Source organism: Suricata suricatta, chromosome 8, assembly GCF_006229205.1.
Source record: "Suricata suricatta isolate VVHF042 chromosome 8, meerkat_22Aug2017_6uvM2_HiC, whole genome shotgun sequence".
NCBI lineage: Eukaryota > Metazoa > Chordata > Mammalia > Carnivora > Herpestidae > Suricata > Suricata suricatta.
The window spans coordinates 19,753,028-19,777,936 of NC_043707.1; the positions used below are offsets into that span (position 1 = coordinate 19,753,028).

A 24,909-nucleotide genomic window follows, 5' to 3' on the forward strand; every position below is an offset into this window, starting at 1 on the left:
TACACATATTGGCCAATCTTTACAGATTTAATTGTCTATAAAATTACTCCTTGCGCAATTCCCATATGGATCTTCCGCGCCTTGTCTGCTTCAGACCAGGTGCCCTCTCTCTCCCAGGCTGGGGAGCAGCCACTCCAGGGGCCAGCAGCCCTGTGGGTCCAATGCAAAATGAGGCCACTTGCTAGATAGGTGACATCCAGCGGGTGAGAAAGCATCAGGGGTCGCAGCTCCCTCGTCTGCAAAGGGGACGGAGCAGTGCAGGTAAAACTCTTACAACTGTGCCCCGCACAGTGTGGCAGACACTATTCTAAGATCTTAACCCATGTTCCCCCCCCCCACCTTTGCCTCCCCTCTGCATTCCTCTGCCCACTACTTAGTCACACACTTACTGACTCGGGACAGGGTGCTCCGAGGAAGAAATGAGATGCAAGAAACAGTGAGGCTTTAAAGTTGCAAAACACGGAGCTCTGCTGAATTCAAGGTACAAGGTTCGCACCAGAGGGAGCGGACTGGAAAAAGAATAAATGAAAGGACGGGGTGTTAGCGAGGAACTGTGCTCAGGCAGGTTACCGGAACACCCAACTCGAGCTAGCCAAAACCTCAGCAGGATTTCGCCGGCTCACGTGGTGGCCACAGCTGGAGGGAGAGCTGCTCCAGACGGGGCTCAACATCGTCACCTGGATGGTCCCCCCTGCCTTCAACGGGGTTGGAGCCTTCCGTGGAGACAAGGTGGTGCCGGAGGCTTCCAGGGCCTCTCTCTCACAAAGGGGGCCTCTCAGAACCCTCCAGCCGATGTCTTCTCTCATCTCATTGGTCCAAAATGGGCCGCCCGTCCACCTCGGTACCAATCCCTGGAGGAATGGCTCATGCAGATTGGGTCCATCCAATCAGAGTTCATCCCTGGGGCTGTGGGTCTCTCCCGTCCAATCACGGAGGGGCCCCTGGGGGTAAAGTGGAGCTTCTTAGTGAAGCATTCAAGGCAAAATGTATATGGCCCAGTGCAAGGACTAGAAAGAAAACAGATGAAGAGCTTACTAAAAATCATACGACCCATATTAAATCACCCCTACTCTGAACAATTTTTTGTGGGGTACATTTTGTTTGTTCAACAATTATTTACGGGGATGTTCCTGTGAGGCTCTCACGGTCAAGGCAGTTGTCATTGTCTTTTAGAATGTGACATCCAGAAGGCAACACGGCTCTCCTGAGGTCTGGCCAGCACAGAGCACCGGGGACCTGTCATCTCTGATGATGATAACAATAAGTAGGTAACATTTATCAAGGTGTTACTGGCTGCCAACTCCTTCATGTATTAACTTGTTTGATCCATGTAAGAGCCCTCATAAAGTAAGTCCTGTTAATTACCCCCGTTTTACAGAAGACAAAACAGAGGCACAAAGGGTAGAAGTAACTTGCCCAAGATCTCACAGCCAATCAGCACAAGACTGGGATTTGTGTCCGAGTAGGTCTGTTCAAGCTTATCTGCTCTACTGCCTTGCCTTCCATGGCACCAAGAAGTTCACAGAGCACTCTTGGCAAGAGTCATTCATTCACTTGGCAAACACTAATTGACGGTGCTATGCCAGACAATCTATGAGATATTTAAAATTCACTCATCCGTGTCTTCAACAAGTACTTTTGGATGCCTACAAAACACTGTCTTCTTTAATTTTTTTATGTTTTATTTATTTTTGATACAGAGAGACAAAGCATGAGTGGGGGAGGAGCGGAGAGAGAGGGAGACACTGAATCCGAAGCAGGCTCCAGGCTCTGAGCTGTCAGCACAGAACCTGATGCGGGGCTCAAACCCACGAACGTGAGATCATGACCTGAGCCAAAGTCGGAGGCTTAAACGACTGAACCAGCCAGGCTTCCAAGAACACTGTATTTAGCACGAAGAGGCACAGTGGTAAATAGTCCTGACCTAGCCCTCGCCTTCATGAAATGCACAATCTGCATTTTCTTGCCGGTAGCGCTGAGCACACAGTCAGTGAAAGGCTCGAGGCTGTCACATACAGTTGTCCAGTGTGCATGCTGCGCAGTGGCACCCAACACATGGGGTGAATGACAGCCGAAAGCCACCTCTCCTCTGCACGGGCACTAGCTGAATTCGTCCCCAAAAGACATCTTTTCTGTTCAGAAAAGTTGCCTTTGACAACAGGTCAATCACATGCTAGCAAATGCCGCATCACCCCAGCAGGGGGCGCCCGCTCTAATTTCCACCAAGGCCCTGGGTAGAATAACGGGACCCCAGAGAGCCTGTTCCCATTCCCACCCTCCGTCTTGCAAGTCAGGGTTGGACTGAGTTGGTCGCTTGGTTTCCAGAAGAGCTGCTGCCGAAATACGCCTTCGGTCCCACACTGATGGAGCGTGTTGGACGGGAGCCCAGGACGCACCTGCTACATTTCAGGTGCAAAGAGCTCGTCCTCCCGCCAAGGGCTGGGTGGCGAGCTCCTCTCCGGACGGTTTGCCTCTGCACCTGTCCCGCTACCCACCCAGGAGTCCCGGGCGGAGCCCCGCACAGCCGGCTCTTTGGAGGTAAGGAACTCCCCCCTGTGCCGCAGTCGAAGGTCCAGCCTCCCGGGACCCCCAGCCTCGCCCACCTTGCCCGGACCCCAAGCGCAGGTGATGCGGCAGAGCCCCATTGTCACCTTGGAGACAAGCATTGCCCAGGGACCTGTGTCCGGGGCTGTCAGCCCTCCCCGGGGACCTCTCGGCTGCCTTCACCACCTCCACGCACGGCGGCCAGGCCCGGGTGTGCTCCCCGGAGCACGCCTCCCGCTGCTGATCCACTGAGCCTGTGAGCGGAAGCCGGAAGTGGTCCCTGGGAGCCCTTGACCGACAAGCGGCTGCGAGGGGGTGAAATACTGCCCTCCCCGGGCCTGCTCAGTCAGGTGGGGTCACCTACGTGTCACCCCGCCCAAGGTCGGCCTTGCGGGTCCCACGTCTGCCCGGGGCCCCCTTCCCTTTTGGCCCCTTCTCTCCCCCACTGACATTTCCTGGGACGCCTCCTCCTCAGAACTTCCGTTTCGGGGAAACTGAACCTAGACCTTGGCCAGCTGCCCCTTTCTAAGCCTCTGCCCCATAATTCCAGGAGACATATGTCAAGTGCCAGTCGGGGCCAGGCCTCAGCCATTTAACTAAATCCGCTGGCTCCCCATGGACTCAATCGCTCACAATTTTTCCCCAGACCTCCATGAAAAATGATTTGCAAAGCTCTGTCTCTCCTTTGCCTCTCTCTTCCTCCCTCTCTCTCTCCCTCATTCTCTCCCTCTCCCCCTCTCTCTCTCTCTCTCTCTCTCTCTCTCTCTCTCGTTAAACTTGGGTGATGGTGTACAAGGACTCCCGGAGACGTTTCTCTAACTGACAGCTTTATGGGGCAGTAGCCCCGATGTTATATGTGTCCTCAGATAGGCAGGTCTTTTTATACTGTGTGTGTCCCCATAAAAATGATTGGTTTTAAGTTGTTATTCTAATATTGCTGTGATTGTAACATTGGAGCCGACAGTCTCCAAAGGAGATGCGTATCGATGCCTGATGAATAGAAGTAGGGAGTTTCCATCTGTCTGCACAGCATGGGGGTAGGGGGAGAGGCCTCTGTCCGCCGCTGGGTAGGGGCTCAGAGCCCGTTGTTCTTACGTTTTATAAACAGAATGATTAATAAGTGATAGCATCGTAAATAATCAAAGCTGCCTCCCGAGCCGGATACACCCAGAAGCGGCTTGTTGTGACCTGAGGAGGGAGGTGGACAGGATCCAGATGAATACGGACAGAGAGGGACGGACAGAGAGGGGTGGGGGCAAAGGGGGGAAAGGAAGCAATAGGTTCAAAAAGAGACAGGGAGACAGGGACACATAACAGACAGACAGACAGTAGTAAGAACAAGGAGACAGAGCCACAGACAAAGCCCAAGGCTGATGCAGGGAGAGAGAGAGACCCACCGATACACAGACAGACACAGAGACATAGGCGGACATGGAGACAAGGAGCGGATGAGAGGTCAAGAAAGACAAGCAAGGTCAAGACAGACGGAGATGGAGGGAGGGTGAGGCCGAGAATGGTGACCAGGAGACCCACGGAGGCCAGGGGGACGGGGCAGAGTGGGGAAGACGAAAGGCGGAAGTGGCAGAACATTCAGGAGGCGGAGGCGGAGGGGGAGGGGCGCCTGGACGGCTCAGTCGGTTCAGCATCCCACTCAGCTCAGGTCCCGATCTCGCAGCTGGTGAGTTCCAGCCCCATGTTGGGCTCTGTGCTGGTGGTGTGGAGCAGCGGGCTGTAGATTTTCTCTCTCTTACCCTCTCTCTCCGCCCCTGCCCCACTTGTGCATGGGCTCGCTCTCCTTTCTATCTCTCTCAAAATAAATAAACTTAAAAAAAAAAAAGATGAGGAGGTAGAGGAAGAGGAGGAAGGGAGGAAACAGATTGAAAGCAAACCAGGTTGGCCACGGGGGAGCCCCCTGACTGGGCAGGGTGGGGAGAGGCTCAGGGTTAAGAGCGGGGCTCAGGAGCCAGACACCCTGGCCCCCAGCCTGGTCCCGCCACTTCTTAGGAGCTGAGCGCCCTTGGGCATGTTTCTTAGCCTTTCTGTGCCTCAGTTTTCCCATCTGTAACATGGGGCAGACAGACACAGCACTCAGCCCCCCGTCCGGGGTCCCCCAGCACCTTGACAAGCCTGTGGTGACAGAAGCTCGTGAAGTGGCTTCCAGCAGTGGCAACGAGTGCGGGCCGGGCTTGGGTACACCGTCTGCCAAACGATACGGCACAAGTGTCAGGATGTCACTTCCGAGATTCAGTTACCAAGGCCCGGACGGTCCCCATGCCTGGAGCTCTGGCTCCAGCAAAGAGAACAGCCCCGTGCTGTCCTAGCAGAGACCCGAGTGGCGAGGCACTGAGCCCTCTGGCCACCAGCCAGAGTGACCTCAGACAGGGATCCCTGGGGTCCAGTCTCAGGAGGCCCTGTCAGCCCCAGGACCTGGCTCCGCCCACAAACGAGACAACGTGTGTTGTGTTAAGCCCCAGTCTTGGAGGGAATTTGTTATGCAGCCGTTAATACCGGTCACAGACTTGGGGACATGGCAACTGCTATGTGGAAACAGGGGGTGGGCTTTGGGAGAAGACAGAAGGTGGGTGCTAAGCAGGCGTTTGGGGGGTGTTGGAGAAAGAGGCCTGGACGGTCTCAGAGACCAGCGTGAGATTGGAAGGGGGGTTCCCGTTCCCTCCTGACGGAACGCTGGGCAGCAGCCTTGGGGAACGTGCCCGTGAACTTGGTGCCAAGCCAAGTGTTAGGAGGTGTCCCTTGGCTTCCTCCTGCTGCTTCTGCTGAAATGCCACCATGCCCGTTGCCGCGGTGCTGGCACACCGGACGAGCCAGGGACACAGTGTCCGATGGCCGCTGTAACGATTCACCACAAGCCTGGCAGCTTAAACAGTGCACGCTGATCACCTTCAGTTCTGGGAGTCAGAGCTCACACGGGTCTCACCCGGCTAGTGCCACAGCATGACGGCTCCGAGCAGAGAGTGTGCCCCCTCCAAGTCCTCCCTTTGTAGTTTCTAGAGCCTGCTCTCACCGGCTCCTGACGGTGCAGCGGCTTCTGGTACCTCTCTCTGGAACTCCTGGTTCTGTCACCATGTCGTTCCTCACTCTGCCTCTCCCAGTAAGGACTCCATGATTGCACTGGGCCCATCCGGACGCTCAGGACAATCTCTTGAGGCCCCCAGCTTCATTACCACGTAAGGTGCCACGTTCATAGGTCCCACAGATCAGAATATGGATGTCCTGGCCGAGGGCTGTTACTCCGTCCAGCACCCCTGTCTTCTGGCATCTACCCTTCTGTACTTGGCGTCTTTGACTATCTCCATCCCCAGCCAGGCTGTGAGCTCCGTGAGAGGCCATCTGACGTGGTGGCCAGAGTCAGGTTTTAGAGACATGTGCACCCATGGCCTGACACGGCTTCTTACTGACACACTGCTTAACTTCTCTGAGCCTCAGTTTCCTCATCTTCGAGCCGGAACACCAGCTCCTAAAGGCTCTGCATTTTGCTGGTTACGCTCGCTGCTGGGCCACCAGTGCCTTCTAGAGTCTGGAGTCACGCCCGAGGCCTAATACAGATTCACTGAATGAATAAAAGGCAGTATGTACTTCATAAGGCTGTTGCACGGATTTAAAGAATAAGTGAGAAGCGCCTGGGCAACTCTGTCCATGAAGCGTATGAGTCTAGATTTCGGCTCAGGTCATGATCTCACGGTTTGTGAGTTTGAGCCCTGCACTGGGCTCTGGGCTGATAGCTGGGAGCCTGTTTGGGATTCTCTCTGTCTCCCTCTCTCTCTGCCCCTCCCCCGCTCTCTCCCTAAATAAATAAGTAAACTTTGACAAATAAATGATATGGAGGGCACAGCACGGGTCGGGCAAGGCAGGGGGGCCCCACCTGTCAGCCAGGATCGTTATTAGCTGGGGGTGGGGAGACACAGAGGGAGGGACACATACAGAGACAGACCTCGGCAGCTGGGCAGGAGCAAGAAGGGCGGAAACAGGAAGAGAAGGTGAGGGAAGGAGGCAGGGGACCCACTCACCTTGTCTCTCACGTCAGCTCAGCACCACCATTTGCCAGAGCAGCAGGGGCGCCTGCCTGGAGGCAGCATCAACAAGTCATTAATTATTTGCTCATGTAAGACTGTAAGACTGCATCCTAGAAGCAGGGAAGGTGGAGACCAACTGATCTACGGAGCTGGCTACCGAGAGAGAATCTGAAAGGGTGTCAGCCAGAGGTAAAGACAGAGAAGTTTCTGGGCGCTAGACTGCCCCATCTTGGTGATTTGTGAGCACTCTCTAGGTACTAGGCATTGTACTACGTGCCACATATATAAAACCTGTCACCAACCCTGTGGACTGGGAAGTATTCTTATTATCGCCCTTTTACAGATGAGGAAACAGAGGCACAGAGATGTTAAGTAACTTGGCCAAAGTCACCCAGCTAGCAAGTGCTGGAGAGAGAGTCAATCCCAGGCAGACCGGCTTCAGATACCTTGCTTAGAGTCACAATGCTGGCCTCATGAAGTCCAGAAGTTCTTAAGCCACAGTCCACAAAAAAAACTCTCTCCTAAGTTATATACGACCCCTCCTTAGTTACATGCGACCCTCTAAGTTATATATAAAATTCCAGTGACCTGCAAGATGCACATATTTTCCCGAAAAGCTAAGTGGTTCTGTGACATGTGCTTTCCATACATTATCTGCCTTAAGCCTCACAACAATTCTAAGAGGAAAAGACATTGGATTTTCTCCATTTTACAGATGAGGAAACTGAGGGTCAGAGTGGTGATGTAGTTTATCTGAGGGAATCCAGGAACTATCAGAGTCGGGTGGAACCCAAAAAGCACCTTAACTAACCTAACTAACCACACTCTTTTGCCTCCCCAAAACTAAGGCACAGTCCAGGGCCAGAGGAGTCACCTCTGGGGACCCAGGGTCCACACACCCGGAGAGAGGAACTTGGCTTTCAACTGGGTGAGTTTAGGCAAATCACTTCCTGTCCGTGCACCTGTCTCCCCATCTGTGAAATGGAGCTGCTAACACTTTCCTTAGGCAGATGTGAAGATTCAAGGTAAGGGACGCCACACACTACGCTCTCGACAGATGGGAGGCAGTGACCCCCAGGCAGTATGCACCGAGGGGAGAGGTCTCTTCCGGGACAGCCATGTTTGCCACCCCACACCCTGCTCTCCACCCCCCCCAACCTCTCCAGAAAAATCACAGTTGGCCCACAGCTAGAGAGGACCATGCGACCAGGCGACGGCATTCATCTTCCAAGAATCTTGTCTCTTGTGCTGACAGAGAAACAGCCTGCGGAGCGTTTCAAGCCCATTTGGCAAATGCGATTAATTTTGCCTGCATGAAATTGTCTTTCCTGAGTGTCCATACAGACACCCAGACAGAAGGAAAAGGGGACAGAACAAAGGAGCTGTTAATGGCACTCCTGTGCCGGTGAGGGGTGCTCTGAGGGTGATCTCCACCCTGTCCTGTCACTGCACCGGCAAACAGGCTGGGGTCCACCGACATGGCACTTGGGCAGAGAAAATTCTGGGGCTCTCACGTGCCTGGTGTGCCCGAGGGGATGAGCTGTGTCCCCTGAGCTCCTGGGTGCACCGGCAGGGTGTGACAACCGTCCCTGCCTCAGGCCATCAGGCTGCAGCCACATCTTTGATTGAGGCCCTGAGCCAGGCTTGACCTCGCTGGAAGGCCATCTCACAGTGGACAGGGCTAGAATGAGCCTGGCCGCCCTGGGGTGAGTACCAAACGTGCCTGGAGGGGGCCTTGACGGCTTGCACCCAGGGCCTCTGCCTCTCCCAACCCTGGCCTGATCCACCCAGCAGGAGGGGTTCTTTGTGAGGAGCCCCTAGGCTTCTTTCCGGCACCTCCTTGGCCATTCTCTGACTTTCTCAACATGCTCTGCCCTGAGTCACTCGTGATCCCCAAAGCCAGCAAGCCTGGGCCGGCCGACAAACCTCTTCCCTGAAAACTGTCCCTCCGCCCATAGCCACATTGTACCACATGACCCTGATGGGCACACCCGCAAGCCAAGAGAACGGGTCACTCTGACCCTCTCTGTGCACTCATACCGAGGCCGGGCTGCAAAAGACAGACCTACTCAAACCGGCTTAGACAAAACGGGAATGTATGGGCTCATGGGAACAAAAATCCTAGGCGAGGAGAGACTGAGATTTAGCTGGATCCGCAGCCCCAAAACAAAAATTTACTGAGACTCTGTCTTGACTCTGTTTGCCCCTAGGTTGGCTCTATTCTTCAGGGTCATGGGTGACCTCTAGCAGCACTAGGCTATCCTACCACCTTTGCAACTGAGCGCAAAGACAATGTCTCGCTCCCAAAAGTCCTAGCAAAAGCTCCAAGGTGAGGACCTTACCGAACTCATGTGACCATCTGGCAAACAAAATCACAGTGACCAGGGCCCAGGAGGTGGTGGTTGACCCTGCTTGGGTCACAGGTTCATTCAGGGAGGTGGGGCACGGGAGGGGAGGGCAGGGAGGCATTCCCCAACAGAAAATCGAGGAGCGGCTACCATAAGATGCTGGAAGGCCCCCAGCAGACATTCTGCTAGTTTCTCTGGGATCGGGACTCCACACCTGTTACTGGGGGCTCGTCCCGTTGATGGAGATATGAGCCAAGAATCTGCAAGGCAGTGATGTGAGCAGAGAGGCAGAGAAAGCCTGTCTGCAAAGAGCATGAAAAACAAAACAGGACGTAGGGAGCAGAGACCTAGATCACTGAGAACATTTTTAACTTCTCAGTCCCTTGTGAGGCCAGACTGATGACTTTCCCATTAAGTCCAGGGGGGAAGAGACTCTGTCTAGCCTGTGTTTTCTTCAAGGAGCATCAATCCCATTTCCCTTTGCCGAACCACCCCAGCTCCTCTCACTTCACCTGGTCCAACGGCGGCTGCCTCCATCCCTCCCACAAAACCCAACGGGAGCATGTGACCCTGCCTAGCCAATCATCTCACGCCAATGCCTCTTCTGGCCAGTGATTGGTTCAGGGGCAGGCACATGAACAAAGCCAGGCCAATAGGACTCGACTTCCAGGGCCTTTGTTTGTTGGACCCTCTGGGCGGAAGATGGCTTCTTAGGACTTGGAGAATGAGGGCCAGTGTCATCCTGAAGCCATAACAGAGCCTGAGGAAGCCCGCTGGGAAGGAAGTGCACGTGACAGGTGGAAACATTCTCAGGACACTGTTCCAGCTTCTTTAACTTTTTTAATGTTTTTATTTATTTTTGAGAGAGAGAATGCAAGCAGGGAGGAGCATAGACACACACACACACACACACACATACACACATTCTGAATCCGAAACAGGCGCTGAGCCAGATGCAGGGCTAGAACCCCCAGACCTGAGTGGAAGTCAACGCTCAACCTACTGAGTCATCCAAGTGTAAGTCGAGTCAGCTGTGCCTATAGACAGACCTAACGCCCTGGAGCTTTGGACGATGCAAAGCAATGAATACCTTTTTTTCCCCCTTAATAAGTTAAAATTGGAGTTTCTGTCACTTGTAATCCAGAAAGTCCTAATTAAGAGGCTCTCCCTCAAGGAGCGATGCTCCTCCCTTAGGTTCTTACTGTTTGCTTAGTTACCCATGAGGAAGCAGGTTGAAATCAGAAAGCATAGCAGGGGCCTAAGCAGGGTGTCTGTCCCCAGAGAGTCTCCGTGGCAGGTCCCAAGTGCCACCAGCTATCTCTCCAGCCTTCCCCATCAGAGACAAATTCAGCCCAAGGTGCAGTGTGGCCCTACAGCTCCACACAGCCCATCCGGTGGGTTTCCAAGTTACATCTCCCATCCACATCCTGGTACAAAGCGTCCCCTAGCCTCCTTTGCCACAAGTCCCTCCAGGAGTGAGAATGTGGTTAAGACCCTAGGGCACTGCCTGATCCCTCCGTGTCCCTTTGTAGGGAAATTACAGAAGGGATGTGGTCCAGGGCTCTCCTCCTGCGGGTGCCACAGGCCACGTTATAGACAGCCAGGCTCGTGGCCAGTCTGACTTATGGACCCGGCAGCCACCTGAACTCCGCTCCTGCTGCATTCCCCCCAACCTCATCCCACCCCCAGCCAGAGCTCTGGGAACCAGACTGTCAACACACCAGAGGTGTCCACTGTGCCCCTCGTGAGACAGCAAGGTGAACGTGGTGCAAAGAGCACAGGCTTTGATGCCAGATCTGGGATCCCAGGAAAGTCCCCTACACTCTGAAACTTCTCCCCTCTGGGGCCTCGCGTGAATACATGTTGCATGGAAGCAAGGAAGGATGGACCAAAGGAGGGAGGGAGGGAAGGACGGAGAGAGGGACCAACCTAGCATTACATTCAACGTGTTACCAATGCTCAGTGCTGATTCATTACCTCTACCACGTCTCCCATTTTGTACGCTGACAACCCAGCCACTTTCTGTGGTTTTCCCAAGTTTCATCTTGTCCCGTCCTGACTCCACCCCCCCTTCCCATCAGCCCTTGTCACCACACACACATCCGCTCCCCAACCTGAAGCACAGCCAGATGGCTGCCGGAGAGACAGGGAAGCAGCATCCTGGTGGTTCCAAGTGACAAGAATCCCAGAGATGACCTTCAGACACAGCGTTTCTTAGGCCGCCTCGTCCGTCCTGGAAATCCGGGGCAGATCCACAGAGTGGACAGCCTGACAGGACCCTGAGGCCCCGCCTACCTGAGACCGAAGGGAGCAGAGACAGGTGCTTCTGTTTACGGAGCACCTACTTTGTGCCAGGTTGCAAACTGGTGTAGACTCACTCCAGTCCACAGATGTGTTTTGTTTGGCCTGACAGCTGTTTAAATATTTGAATAACTTCCCAACATTTAAATATCAGAAAATCTAACATTGAAAATCTCAACAGTCTAGAGATCTGGACCCACATAGCTGGGTAGTAGCGGCCCCTGTTGACTGGCATGGACCCCCATTTACCATAGTCCAACCACCCCGGCCCCTCCGGACAACTGGGTGTGGGACTTATGATGTAATAATAGTCAATTCCAGCATACAGATTAGAAAGGAAGAAATGAAACTCTCCCTGTTTCCAGATGACATGATTATCTATGTGGAAACTTCCAGGGAGTCTGCACGCACGCTCACACACACACACTCACTCACTCACACTCCCAGAACTAATAAGTAAGTTCAGCAAAGTCACAGGTTACAAGAGTAACACACAACAATCAATTGCATCTCTATACACTGGCCCTGAACAAGTAGAAATGAAAATTAAATACCATTTACAATTGCTCAGAAAAATGAAATGCTGAGACATAAATCTAGCAAAATATTACAAGGATTCTATGCTGCAAACCACAAAATGCTGATGAAAGAAATTGAAGGAGATCTAAGTAAATGGAGAGATATACCGTGTTCATGGATTGGAAGACTCAGCCTAGTAAAGATGTCCATTCTCCCCAAATTGATATACAAGTTTAGCATGATTCCTATCAAAATCCTAGCAAGATTTTTTTGGTAAATATAGGCAGGCTGATTCTAAAACATATTTGGAAAGGCAGTAAACTAGAATTTGAACATTTTGAAAAAGAACAAAGTGGGAAGAGCCATATTACCCACTTTTAAGACTTACTATGCAGGGCACCTGGGTGGCTCAGCTGGTTAGGCATCCAACTCTTGGTTTAGGCTCAGGTCATGATCTCACCGTTTGTTTGAGCCACATGTCAGGCTCAGCACTGCTGGTATGGAGCCTGCTTGTGCTTCTCTGTCTCTCTCTCTCTCCTTCTCTCTGCCCCTCACCAGCTCACTAATGGGCACATGCACTCTCTCAAAATAAATTTTAAAAAAAGACTTACTGTGCAAAAATCAAGATAGTGTGTTACTGCTCGAGGGACAAACACATAGAAAATGGAAAGGAGGGGCTCCTGGGTGGCTCAGTTAGTTAAGCATCCAACTTCAGCTCAGGTCATGATCTTGCAGTTTGCGAGTTCGAGCCCCTCGTTGGGCTCAGCTCAGAGCCTGGAGCCTGCTTTGTATTCTGTGTGTCTCTCTCTACCCTTCCCTCCTCTCTCTCTCTCTCAAAAATAAACATTAGAAAATTTTTTAAAAAGAAAAGTGGAAAGAAATAGAAAACCCAGAAATAGCCACACACAAGTACAGTCAACTGATTTTTGAGAAAGTGCAAAGGCCCTTCAATTGCGGAAAGATAGTTTTCTCAATAAATGGCACTAGAGCATTCGGATGGCCACGGGCTACATTTATAAATAATACATATAATGGGAGAAGGGACATCACAGTTTTTGTACACAGCTCTATATCAGACACCTAGAACAGCAATTGGTACACAGGAAGTGCTTAATATTTGTCAAAAGATGAGTAGTCATAAAAGCTACCATTGTCTCAACACCGTTTCCCAGGGATGGGTGTTATCTCCATATGATAGAAGGGACATCTGAAGCTCAGAGAGGTCAGAGGACTTGCATAAAAATCAATTAAGAATCTGCCTGACCCCAGGATTTCCAAAGCCTGCAGCTTTCCAAAGCCTTTGCGGTTGCGGGTTCTCAGACCACACCAAGCCACCGATGGCCCTCTCAGCAAACCCTGCCTCTCCCCGTCTCTCTGCTCAGAGCCTGTCAGCGTATGTGGCGTAAAGACCAGGGCTCCCAGCGGGGCGCCGTTCACGGCTCCAGCTCATTTATTCATTAACTTCCTCTCCATATTTCCAAACAGAAAGCGGCCATTCCGGGCAAGGCTAATCAATACTGCACTCCGTGATTCATCTTCATTCATACCACATCCCCGCACTGTCCCCGGCGCTGTTCGCCCAGCCTCCTCCCGATGGGGTCCTGGATGCTGACGGATGGGATTCTTGGAGGCAGCCACGCCTCGTTCGCAGATTACATCATGAACACCCGCATTGGTCATGTTTACGAGCCTCCCTTGCCCCAGACTCACCACCGCCCTCGTGTTGAGTGCGCTGCTAGTGAGACGGGCGGCCACGGTAAAGATGAAATTGCCACTCCTGAGATTTTATTGGCTGCAAGCTTAGAGAAATTGATTTCTCCCCTTGCTTTTCTGAAATCGGGTATCCGGCCCAGAGTTGCCGAAATTATTGAGATGGAGGATGAACTTGGACTTGCTGATGCCCCCTGCTGATTTTTCTTGTTTCCCTACAAAGGGAAGAAAGGTGGAGACTCACATTCATTCTGTTTGTACAGTTTAAAAACAACAGAGCACTCGGGTGCCTGGGTGGCTCCATCGGGTAAGCATCCGACTCTTGATTTCAGCACAGGTCATGATCTCACAGTTTGTGAGTTCGAGCCCCACATCGGGCTCTGCACTGACAGTGCGGAGTCTGCTTAGGATTCTGTCTCCCTCTCTCTCTTCCTTCCCCACTAGCTATCTCTCTCTCTCTCTCTGAAAATAAACAAACTTAAAGTGGAGCAAGTTTTTGCCAACCACTGCTAGGCCTTGTCCACGCAACGCTCACAGAGGCCTCCCAGCACCCCAGAGAGACGTGAATTACCATTAGCTCTCTCGCTAAGGAAATTGAGGTTTGGGGCTTCCCACAGATTGCAGCAGACTGGAACTCGGGTGTGCATAGCTCCGGAGACTATGCTCCTGACCAGCGCCCACCCTCGCCCCGCTGCCCTCCATTAGCTCCAAGGCAGGGCTCAGGTAGAAAGAGAAAAGATGTTCAGTGTGATGGATGGAATGGTAGTTCCCGCCACCACCACTCATGCATGTGTTGAAGCCCTAAAATGATGGTATTGGAAAGAAGGGCCTTTGGGGGGGTCATTAGGCTAGATGATAGATGAGGTCATGAAGATGGGGACCCCGTAATGAGATCAGTGTCTTTATAAGAACCTGCAGAGTGTATGCTCTCCCTCTCTCTCGCTCTCTCACTCGCTCTCTTCACCATGTGCGGATACCACAAGCCAAGAAGAGAGCCTCCCTGGGAACGTGACAGTGCTGCCACCGTGAGCTTGGGCCTCCCAGCTGCCAAAACCGTGAGAAGCAAGTATCTGTCGTGGAAGCCACGTGGTCTGGTATTTCGTCATGGCAGCCTGCGCAGACGAAGACCCCAGAAGCATCACTCTGTCGGCCCAGGGAGGCAGGGAGGACAGGGACAAGACGCTGGAAACCAGAGCACAGGGTCTGTCTCCCTACACTGACACCTCCTGCTGCCCTCAGGCAGTTCCGCAGACTGGAACTCCCCCTTCACAGCAGGGGAGAATAGAGCACACTCCCTCTTAAGTTCCAGAAGGTGTAACTTTATCTCTAAAGGAGCTGACATAAATATTCTAGACTTCGTGGGCCATACAGCTCTTTCACAACTGCTCAGCACCCATTGTGCCACAGGAGTGGCCGCAGACAACAGGTGGACAAACGAGCACGGTGCCTTCCAATAAAGTTTTATTTACAAAAACAGGCAACTGACCAGATTTAGCCTGCAGGCCACGACCTCCTGTCCTGGAGGACGGGGGTGTTTTAGGAGCAAGAGTTTGTTGATTTCTGGACCTGTGGGGCTGAAAGGTAGGAAATGTCAGCCCAGGGAGGGGAGGGGAGGGGAGGGGAGGAGCAAAAGCCTATGTCGACATGGCCAGATGAAATGCAAAACCTCTTGCATACAGCAGAAGCCAAAGTGGAGCAAGCCAGAGAACGCGGCTGAAAACAAGATTCATCATAATAGTAAGAGTAGAAACCCAAGGCCCTTACAGTGGTCTACAAGGCGATACCCTTTTCTTGGACTTGCTCTCTGATCTCATCTCCTACAGCCCCTCCCCGTACATGCTGCAGTCAGCCACACCGGCCCCCTTGCTCTCCCTCAAACGGCCGAGCTTGCTCCCACCTCAGGGCCTTTGCACATGCTGTTCCCTCTGCTGGACCATAACCACGGGGCTAGCCTACTGGAGGATTAGACCGCAGGGAATGCCGCCAAGTTGTTCCAGCCCAGGCCGTCCTCGACCTGCCAGTTCCAGGCCAGTCTTCCAGAGGACCACAAGTGAGTCAGTTCAAGATCAGCCGAGCCTGGTCCAGATCAGCAGAACACCACAATTAAGCTGCAGACTTAAGAACGAATAAGTCTCCACAGCCTTCAGTCGCATCTTCGTGTCAGAGTTCTTTCTTACGCAGCCATACCTAACTGTCACAGGAGGCTGCACCCCCAACTTGCTGTGTGAATCACACAAGCCCTTAACTCTGTCTGGTTCTCTGAAGCCTTCATCATGAAAATGAGAGAATCGTGAAAACCTTACTCCTTCCCTTGCCTGATGTTTCGGGAATATTCAGCAGTGTGGCTCCTGAGACTTTTCCTCCCCTTGGCTTTTATGACCCGGGGATTGTGTGGTTCCCCAGCTTCTCCACTCTGGACCTAAATTGCTTCCTCTACTTCACCCAGGACGCACACCTCACCACCCGATCCTGTCAACCCTGCCTGGATATCTCCTTCCCCATCCTTGTGGTCATGACCCCGAGGCCCAGGCCACATCCTCTGTTGTTCAGTTTGCTGCAATAAACTCTTTATACCACATTCTCTGGCTCCAGTGACTCCAACCTCACCCATATCTACACTGCTGCCAGAGTAATTCCTCCTGGAGCACAAATTCCTTCAACCCTCCTGTGATGCCACTTCGCTCAGATGAGGTTCAGACCCCTGTGCAGATTTCCTGGTCCCTCCACGATACACCCCTGCCTACCTCTCCAGCCTCACCTCCACTATTCTGCAAGCTTTAGCCTAGTCACTGTCACCCCTGGCTCAGCAGTAGCATCGCCTGGAGAGCTTTATATAAATCCCAAAGCCTTGACTGCACCCCCAGAACTATGAATTACACGCTCAGGGATGAGGTGGAGGCACTGGTGTTTTTCAAAGCCCCCACGTGATCCTAACCCGCGGCCAGAGCTGAGAGGCACTGCCCTAACCACATGAATGACCTGAAGTTCTCCCGTGGTCTCCCATGCCAGGTGCCCATCCTCCTTGTTCCGGTAACACCTCCTCCTCTCTTGGCTTCACCTGGCTGACACCTACATATCCCGGACCCCCAGCTTCCCAGTCCGAGCTCCCACAATCCCCTCTGCTGAAGCCTATCAGTGCAGTTACAAACTGTCTATAGCAGTTCGGTCACCATGCTACCAAGGCTTACCACAGACTCCCCTGTTAGCAGACTCAATGCATGTTTGTTGAATGAATGAATGATCTCCATTCCCTTCTGGCCATGGGAATAGGAAACTTACTGTCTTTACACCCCCTCTCCTCCTCTTCTAGTTCAATGCCAATGCACACAGTAGGTACTAGATAAATATTTGCCAAGTGAATCAATGAAGAGAAGACACAAGAGACAGACATCCACCCCACCCTCATTTTTGCAGGGGAGCAGAGACAAATCAAACTGAACTTCCTGCAGTTTTGCTAAAATGGAATTTGCCAAAGACGTCCTGAAAAATGGATTTAATTAGGCCCATTAATAGGGGAGTCGTTGGTGGCGAAGATTTAAAGTGGAGGCTGGAAAAGGTATCGATGATTTTACCATTTTAAATTATATAGGAGGTTATCCCTTACTCCTGCCATAATTAGAAAAATGCATCTCGACAGAACCTCAACTTTGGTGGGAAATAAAGCCAAAGGTGGAAGCAAGATCTGATATTTCACTGAAATGGGGCGTCAGGTACCCCAGGAGACCGTGCGCTGGCTCAGCCCACGGGGGCCCGACGTGGGAGGAGCAGGTTAGCGGCACTGCAGGGCCAGAGCTTAGTGCACTAATGAGCGTCCGGGCGACTCGATGTGGCTTCTAATTGCAAGGAACACCCAGGAGAGGGAAAGGTGCGGTGGTCTCTAATGATGGCATGGAATTCTGCGTCACTTTGCAGATCCCTGTGGACTCCTCGCAGTCGTTCTCCTGTTGGGCCTCTGTAGAGGTCTGGGCTCCCCTTGGTTCCGGAGTCAGTGGCAAGAGGCATGCCCTTGTTCTGCAGTTCACCAGCAGCAGAAAACCTCAGCTGTGCCCATGCAAAAGTCAAGTAAAACCTCCGTTTTGGGGGCTTTCACTTCCTTCAGATACAAGGAGCCTGAAATACCCCCTGGAAGCCTTCTCTGGGGACCCCGGAAATGTCTGGATAGGTTAAGAGGGCATCATTCATTCTACAAATCCTTACTGAACATAAGGAGATGACAGACCCCCATTCCAGGCAGAGCTGGGACTAGGCTGAGGCAAGTGGGGAACTCAACTCAGGGGTTAAACTTAGGAGAGTGACCAAAAAAAAAAAAAAAAGTCAGCAATCAAGATAACCATTTTTAGGCAATCCTATTAAAAATAAAATGAGGGGCGCCTGGGTGGCTCAGTCAGTTAAGCGTCCGGCTTTGACTCAGGTCATGATCTCACAGTTTATGGGTTCGAGCCCCACGTCAGGCTCTGTGCTGACAGCTCAGAGCCTGGAGCCTGCTTCAGATTCTGTGTCTCCCTCTCTCTCTGCCCCTCCCCAGCTCATACCAACTCTCTCTCTCTCAAAAATAAATAAAACATTAAATATTTTTTAATAAATAAAAAATAAAAAGTTTCTACGATGAACAAAATACCAAAATTTTAATCACATAGAGGACTCTAAGCCTGTGCTTGGAGGACCTGCCCCCCCCAACCACCCCCAGCCCCAGGTTCTAGGCACCAGGGGCACCACAGTGAGCTGATCATACCCCCCCCCCACATAAATGCCAGAACAAGTGTGGGACAAACAAGGAACACGATAACTGAGTCAAGCCCACGGGGCCGGGGACGGTCTTACGGAGGGAGAGCAGACAAGGGGGTATTTCCGTGATAAACATCTCAAAACCCCCTCCCCACCCAGACTTTACACTACCCAGCATAGCAGAAGGAACAGAGAGGGCTGGGTCACTCCAAGGCCAGCCGGCAGCCCCGTGACCCACCCGCTCTGGGTCTCAGGCTAAGTCGCCGGCTTTCCAGGCTTCCTTCTTGGTGCTGCATCATCTGAGGCTGTAAAGGCAAAAGCCCGTAATAACAAAGACATCTGGGAGCAATCGGTCCGCAGGGAGCCCGATGCCACGTTCGTGTTCATTCCCTCGCGTAACCCTCGCTGCACACATTTCCATCGTGTGGGAAGCTGACACCTGACATTGAGCAGCCTGCCTGGGGGAAGACAAGGCTTGGAGGCTCTCCGGGCCAAGTTCAAGTCCATCATGTTGGGCACCTCAAACAGAAGCAGGGTCTGTGCTCCTTCTGTGCCTAAGGGACCTTGAGCAGGTCCCTGGATCTTGCTGACCCTTGTTGTCCTCATCTACGAAATGGGGATACTTAGGGGGGCCTCACCCAGGACCGCTGAAGCCAGGCGTCCCGCATACAGTGGGTGCCCCATAAAAGTGAGCACCCCCTCCCACCCCCACCCCTGCCCTGGCCATCTCCAAGGTGACGGGGCAGAATCGGCGGGTGAAGTTCAAACGCAGCCCATTTCCAATTTTCCTGACAGCCTATTTCATGGATCACAGAGACGCAAGTACAGCTGCTTATTCAACGGAGGAAAGAATGAATTCATTTTCATTCCTTAATACCCGATGTGACCTATTCTCGGTTGATCTCTCCTTTCCAAGGCTGCAGCCCTTCCCGCGGACTTTCAATTTGGCCCGAAAAAAGAAAATGTGCAATAATGACAGAATACCCTGCCTGGAGAATGCTGGGAGCCGAATCACCACCGTGCCGGTAATAAGTCCAAATGAAAGATATTATGTCACCTCGTTTGAATTAAACAGATGAACTGTAGTCCCGGACCGTTAAAAATGAGTCAGTGTGCTGGAATGTGTCCAAGCACTTCAGCACTCGCTGCCCCTAAAAGGTGCTTGGCTCTAGTGGGGGTTTTATATCCTCATTTTCTGCCAGTAATGCCTCCACTCTGTGAACGTGGAGGACTAATTTGATGAAAAGGAAGCTGGCCCTTCAGGGGTGGCCTCTGGCCAAGGACGGCCCTGGTGGCGCTAACTCGGGGCCCATGAAGCCCTTGCTGGGATGCTCTGTCGATGAGTGGCCCGGGTAGGGTCAGTTGAGAAGGGCCAGGAGCCACAGGGCAGGCAGCCAGAGCCCCACCTGCAGACTGGGTGATGGTGAAGTACTCCGGCAAAGTTTTCTCCACCAGGAGCTTCCGGGGGGCTCCCCGCCTCCCCAAAAGCCCAGGGAAGGAGGCAGTTGATAGCATGGCCTCCTTTTACAAAAAAGGAAACTGAGGAACGTAGGATCACACGACCAGCCTGCCGTGCCCCCCTAGTCCCGCTCTGCCAAGCTGCACTCCCTCTGTCCCTGAGCACGCAGCTCCCACACCCTGTCCATGCTGGCTCTTCTGTGACACAAGTGGCCTCTCCCACAACCTCCGCCCCCTACGTGGGTCATGGCTCAGGCACGGCTTTCCCTGGGTCCCTATTTCCAAACCCATAACACTCAGGTGCCCCCAGAGCAGGCTGGACCGGGAGCCAGAAGACCTGGCTCTGCTGTGGCCCAGGCATGGCGGCCTTTGGGGATCTCCTTCTGCTCCCCGAGACTCAGTTTCCTCGTCTGTGCAGGGGACTTCATAAGCACTATCTCTCCCCAGGCTCCCCACCCAGCACCAAAATCCCACCAACCCCCTCCCCCAATTGAGCCTCCTTCTGGCTTTAGGACTCACCCTCTCATTTAATCCACCCCCGAAATGAGCGAGCCTCGCTTACCTTATGTTGATGATAGAGGTTTTATATCAGCGCAGGATAAGATTAATTAAACCCTAGGGAACTTTCCAAGCGTTGGCCACAGCTCTAGATGCTTTTTTTTTTTTATGTTTGTTTATTTTTGAGAGACAAAGACAGAGCATGAGAGGGGGGAAGGGCAGAGAGGGAGACACAGAATCCGAAGCAGGTTCCAGCCTCCAGGGCAGCACAGAGCCCGACGCGGGGCTCGAACTCACAAGCCAGGAGATCATGACCTGAGCCGAAGTCAGGAGCTTCACCGACTGAGCCACCCGGGCACCCCAAGATGCTTCACGTTTACGGGTTTGGCAAAACATCATGGGCCAAGAGCCGGACCAAAACACTGGCTCCCTGACCTCCAGGATGCCAGGCGCTGGCATTTACCGGCCCCCTTTCTCAGAGAGAAGACTGGCCTGAGGAGGCTTGGATAACCCAACAAGGCAGCACCCCAGAGCCTCCTCCCTGCCCAGAGCAAGGACTTGCTGGTAGTTTAGGGCCTGGCATGGCAGTCAGGGCACCTGAGAAGGCCCTGCCCACGACCCTGGGTCTCACCAGATGGCTCTCAAGCTCAACTGTGTGTGCCTAAGCATGTCCTGGGAGAAACCTCTTCACAAAACTGCAGGCCTGACCGAAGACGTGGGTTCTCAGGGGCCATTTGGGCCACGCAGGACTTCAGCCCGGGTTCAGGGTGGCCGATCACCCCAGGTGGCTCGGGACTGCCAGTGTTCAAATGGGAGGCATCCTGTCCCAGGAATGCCCTGAGCTGGAGACCACCATTCCCACAGAGGGTTACCGCCCTGCGCCTTCTGTGCTCAGTGGCCTCTACTGGCCAGAAGGGACCTCCCTTCCCCCTGGCCTGGCTGGGCACAGACCTCCCTCTGGGGACCCCCCTTCCCCCTGGCCTGGCAGGGCACAGGCGTCCCTCTGGGAGTCTCCCAAGATCCACACCCCAGTAAGAACTTGTCGACAAGGTGGACGGCCCCACAGCCTGAGCCCCCAGAGTGTGAGACTCGGCGTTCCTCGTCTCTCACAGCTTCCGTCCCTCCAGGCGGGTCTTACCACAACCTTGGGGCAGGGGGGGGGCGGGGACAGGGCAGGCTCCGGATACCTAGTGCTTACTGGGTGCTTATGGGCCTCACTGAGTCCTCCCTACGACCTGAGGGACAATCACCCTGCAGACACGGCAAGTCTGGACTCCACTGAGGGCCCCATCCGAGTCCTGTCGGCCTCGGGGCTCAGCCTCGGTGTGGACGGTACTGAGTGAAGCATGTGTCTGTCCTCCTCTTCCCTCTGTCCTCCTCTGCCTCGGGGCTCCTTGGGCCCCGCGGGGCCCTGCTCGGGGAGCCAGTGGTGAAGCCTCCAAGCCCCTGAGATGTGGCCCACCCAGCCTCTCGCACACTCTCTGGAACGCCCCCTTTACTGGCGTCCCTTCCTTCCCTGTCTTGCGGCCCATCTCTTCGCGGGGCTTCTTGGGGCCACCCCCCAAATGAATTATGGGATCCAAGTCCATGCCTTAAGGCTGCTCTTAAGGAAACCCAAACTGAGACAGAAAGGTTAGGTAACTCACCCAGGATCACACAGCTGATGAGCAGCGTTTTGAAGATTCGAACTCAGGCCTCTGGCATCAGATACTCAGCGCTCAGTGACTCTGCTGTTCGGTTCTCATACTGGATCTAGGGAATATTCATGCCCCTCCTCATCCTGGGGCAGTGTCTCCCCCGGCCTCCCTCCCCAATCCCTCCTTCGCCCGCTGAGCCCACAGTGAAGAGCCCAAGACGAGGTCTTGCCCAGCTAACGGGAGCTGGGTGAGGAGTCCAGGGTCACCCAAGTTCAGCCACCCCAGCCTCCCCCTGTTTCCCGCTGCCCCCAACCCCTCCCCCTCTCCCCCAGGGGAGCAGCTCTGTGACCTCATCGTCAGCTAAAGCTGAGCATTCTGAAGGGTCATGTTTTATGACCCAACAATGCAGGATACAGGTACCCCATCCCTCAGCTGAAGCTCAGAGAACATTCAGTTAGAAGATGAGGCCCAACCGTTGAGGAGAAAGTTCTGCTCCATTCATTATGCGCAATGAAAATGAGCTGAAGCTTTTGCAGTCTGTGGGAGGAGAGTTCTCAGAAATTCAAAGAGCAAACGTCACGTGACAGAGCCGTTTAAAGGCACACGCTTTCCAAGGGAAAAAGGGGTAGTAACCTAGGTGCTCACCACTTAGAACGGATGAATTATGACATTCATCAGTAGGATCCCCTCCAGCTCTGGAAACGAACCCGAGCTGCGCTCCTGCACAGATGCCTCTCACACGATGGTGAACATAAGTTGGGAAAGCACACATAACGCCATTTACATCACGATTAAGGGCATTCAAAACAATTCCACGCTGGCCTAGGGTTACGTCCCCGCGCACTCCTAAGGATAAAGGCGTGCGTCGGATTCAATGACCAGTGCGAGATTCTGGACCGCCGCGGAGACCGAATGGGGGGGGTGAACAGGTTTGGAGGCTTATCAGGAAGATCCTCTTTTTTCTTTCTTTTAGAGCGAGAGAGGGCAGGGGGAGGGCAAGAGAGAGAAGGAGAGAGAGAGTCCCAAGCAGGCTTCCCACTCAGCACGGAGCCCGACACAGGGCTTGATCTCACAACCCTGAGATCATGGCCTGAGCCAAAATCAAAAGTCAGATGCTTAACCAACTGAATCACTCAGGCGCCCCTATAGTGTCTTTCTTCTTCTTCTCCCTTCCTTCCCTTCCTTCCTTTCTTTTCTCTCCTTTCTCTCTTTCGTCTTTTTCTTTCTCTCTCTCTTTCTCTCTTTCTCTCTCTCTCTCTTTCCTTCTTTCTTTCTTTCTTTCTTTCTTTCTTTCTTTCTTTCTTTCTTTCTTTCTTTCTTTCTTTCCTTCTTTCTTTTTAACAGCTGGGGGAAAATCCAACTCAAAGAAAGAATTACCTTTCTCCCCAGACAGATCACCCCTCCGGGCCACAGCTAAGCTGGCTGCAGAAGGTAGGAAGTCCAAGGTCCTGCCATCAGGGACTCAGATCCAGTCCTGGACACCACCCACTCAAGTGCCAAGTGCACCTGAGAGGCACCCACCACCTCTGGCCCCCACGAACACCTCTCACACCCCCTGGGAGGAGCACTGCCTGGCAGCCAGGAGCCAGGCTTCGGGGCAGGCTGAGTGTGGAACGAGATTAAACAAGACAGTGCATCGAGCTAGGGGCCCCATGTCCTTGGTCTCTGGTCATCCCACAGCCTGGCACTGGGCCCGGGAGTCCCTTGCAGCCCGGCCGCGCCGGGCTCTGTCTCTCAGCAGAGCACTCACCTTGCCACCCTGGGAGCACCCAGGGGCCACTCCCAGTGTGAACAACCACGAGTCCTGGGCCAGACGGGGCCGAAAAATGGGGCCTCCCGCAAAGAGAACACATGTCCATCAGAGGGTCAACAGGGGAGTCTCTGGGATAAGAGAGCCAAGCAGGGAGAACCTGGGGGAAAATGGGAGCCCCAGGGGTGATGCTGAGAGCCAGAGTGTGTGCACATTTACATATACTTCTGTATGTCTTCACGTGGATATACCTATATATGTATCCGTCTACGGGGACACATTCCTGTGTGTGCTCATACGCAAGTTCTTAGGTGTCCGTGTATAAACAGAGGCACTGTGAATGTATCTGCACACGCACGTGCTTATGTACACATGCAGAAGCCTTCGGGTCCATACGCACGTATACTTGTGTATGCCTGTATTTTTTTTTCATGCAAATACCTACACTGTCTCAAGTAGAAGGTGGGGGCAGCGCTGGCACAGTGAACCCAGGGGCAGACCCTGGCCTGGGTGTTCCCTGTCAAAGCACCCCTCCAGGGATGCTATCACCACCTCTCCTCCGTCTCCGGCTGGGAGCTGAGGCTCAGAGAGGTCCAAGGTGGTCACAGGAAGCCACCCGGATGGAGGACATGGGATTTGAAGCACAGTGCACCAGAGCCCGAGATGGAGAGGGACAGTCACCCTGTCTGTGGAGTACTGTCCTCCCCCCCTGCCCCCACCCCCGTTTTATTTTCTCTTGTGTCAGAAATGAGTCTGTGTCCCCACGACTGTGAGGCCCACGGGGGGGGGGGGGCTTGCTCCTGGCTGTCTCTGAGGGTCTAACGGTACACGCGGCACTTATTTCTTCTCAGTTACTGTGTGTGGAGGATTTAACCCCCAACACCATTTGGGGCGTCATTAAGCACGGCTCCTAGTGGGCAAGCTGAGGCTGGAACCCAGGCCGATCTCACTTCGGAGCCACAAGGCTCCTTCCTCACAGCCCTTACCCAGGTGCACCCCGCGCGGCGGCTTCAGAAGGAGCCTGTGCCGTTTCTAGGAGGCCACCTGCCCCTCACCCAGAGGCTCTTGGGCCCCGCAGCTGGCCTTGACCCCGCTCTTCCTCTAACCCCCACACCCAGCCCCTCAGCAAGCCCCGAGTCCGGCCTTCCAGATACACCCAGGACCACCTCCCCACACCGCTGTCCAGCTCTGCGGCCACTTGGTGGTCTGGGCCCTCCCTGTCGCTCCCGGATTCCTGCACTAGCCCCACCTAGCTCCCCGTCCCACCCTGACCCCCAGACGTCCCCCCCATGCAAAAGCCCCCTCAAACTCCAGTCCGCTCATTACCGCTGACAAGCCTCCAGCAGCTTCCAGCTCACTAGAGCCCGTGGTCCCAGCCTCCCCGGGGA

The 24,909-nt window shown here is 53.6% G+C and overlaps 1 long non-coding RNA gene across 14 annotated transcripts in view; it reads right to left on the reverse strand.

Annotated features, from left to right (window-relative positions):
- Window positions 1–24,909, reverse strand: part of LOC115299877 — a 25,533-nt gene continuing 624 nt past the window's right edge. Inside the window, exons 1-9 of one of the 14 annotated variants that reach the window (XR_003912382.1) lie at window positions 23,522–24,031; window positions 22,417–22,617; window positions 21,781–21,886; window positions 13,454–13,668; window positions 6,570–6,625; window positions 4,662–4,743; window positions 624–941; window positions 390–509; window positions 1–236 (exon numbers count right to left, since the gene is read on the reverse strand). This is a non-coding gene — a long non-coding RNA (uncharacterized LOC115299877). The other 13 variants (XR_003912383.1, XR_003912385.1, XR_003912386.1 and 10 more) reach the window with 13 other exon arrangements.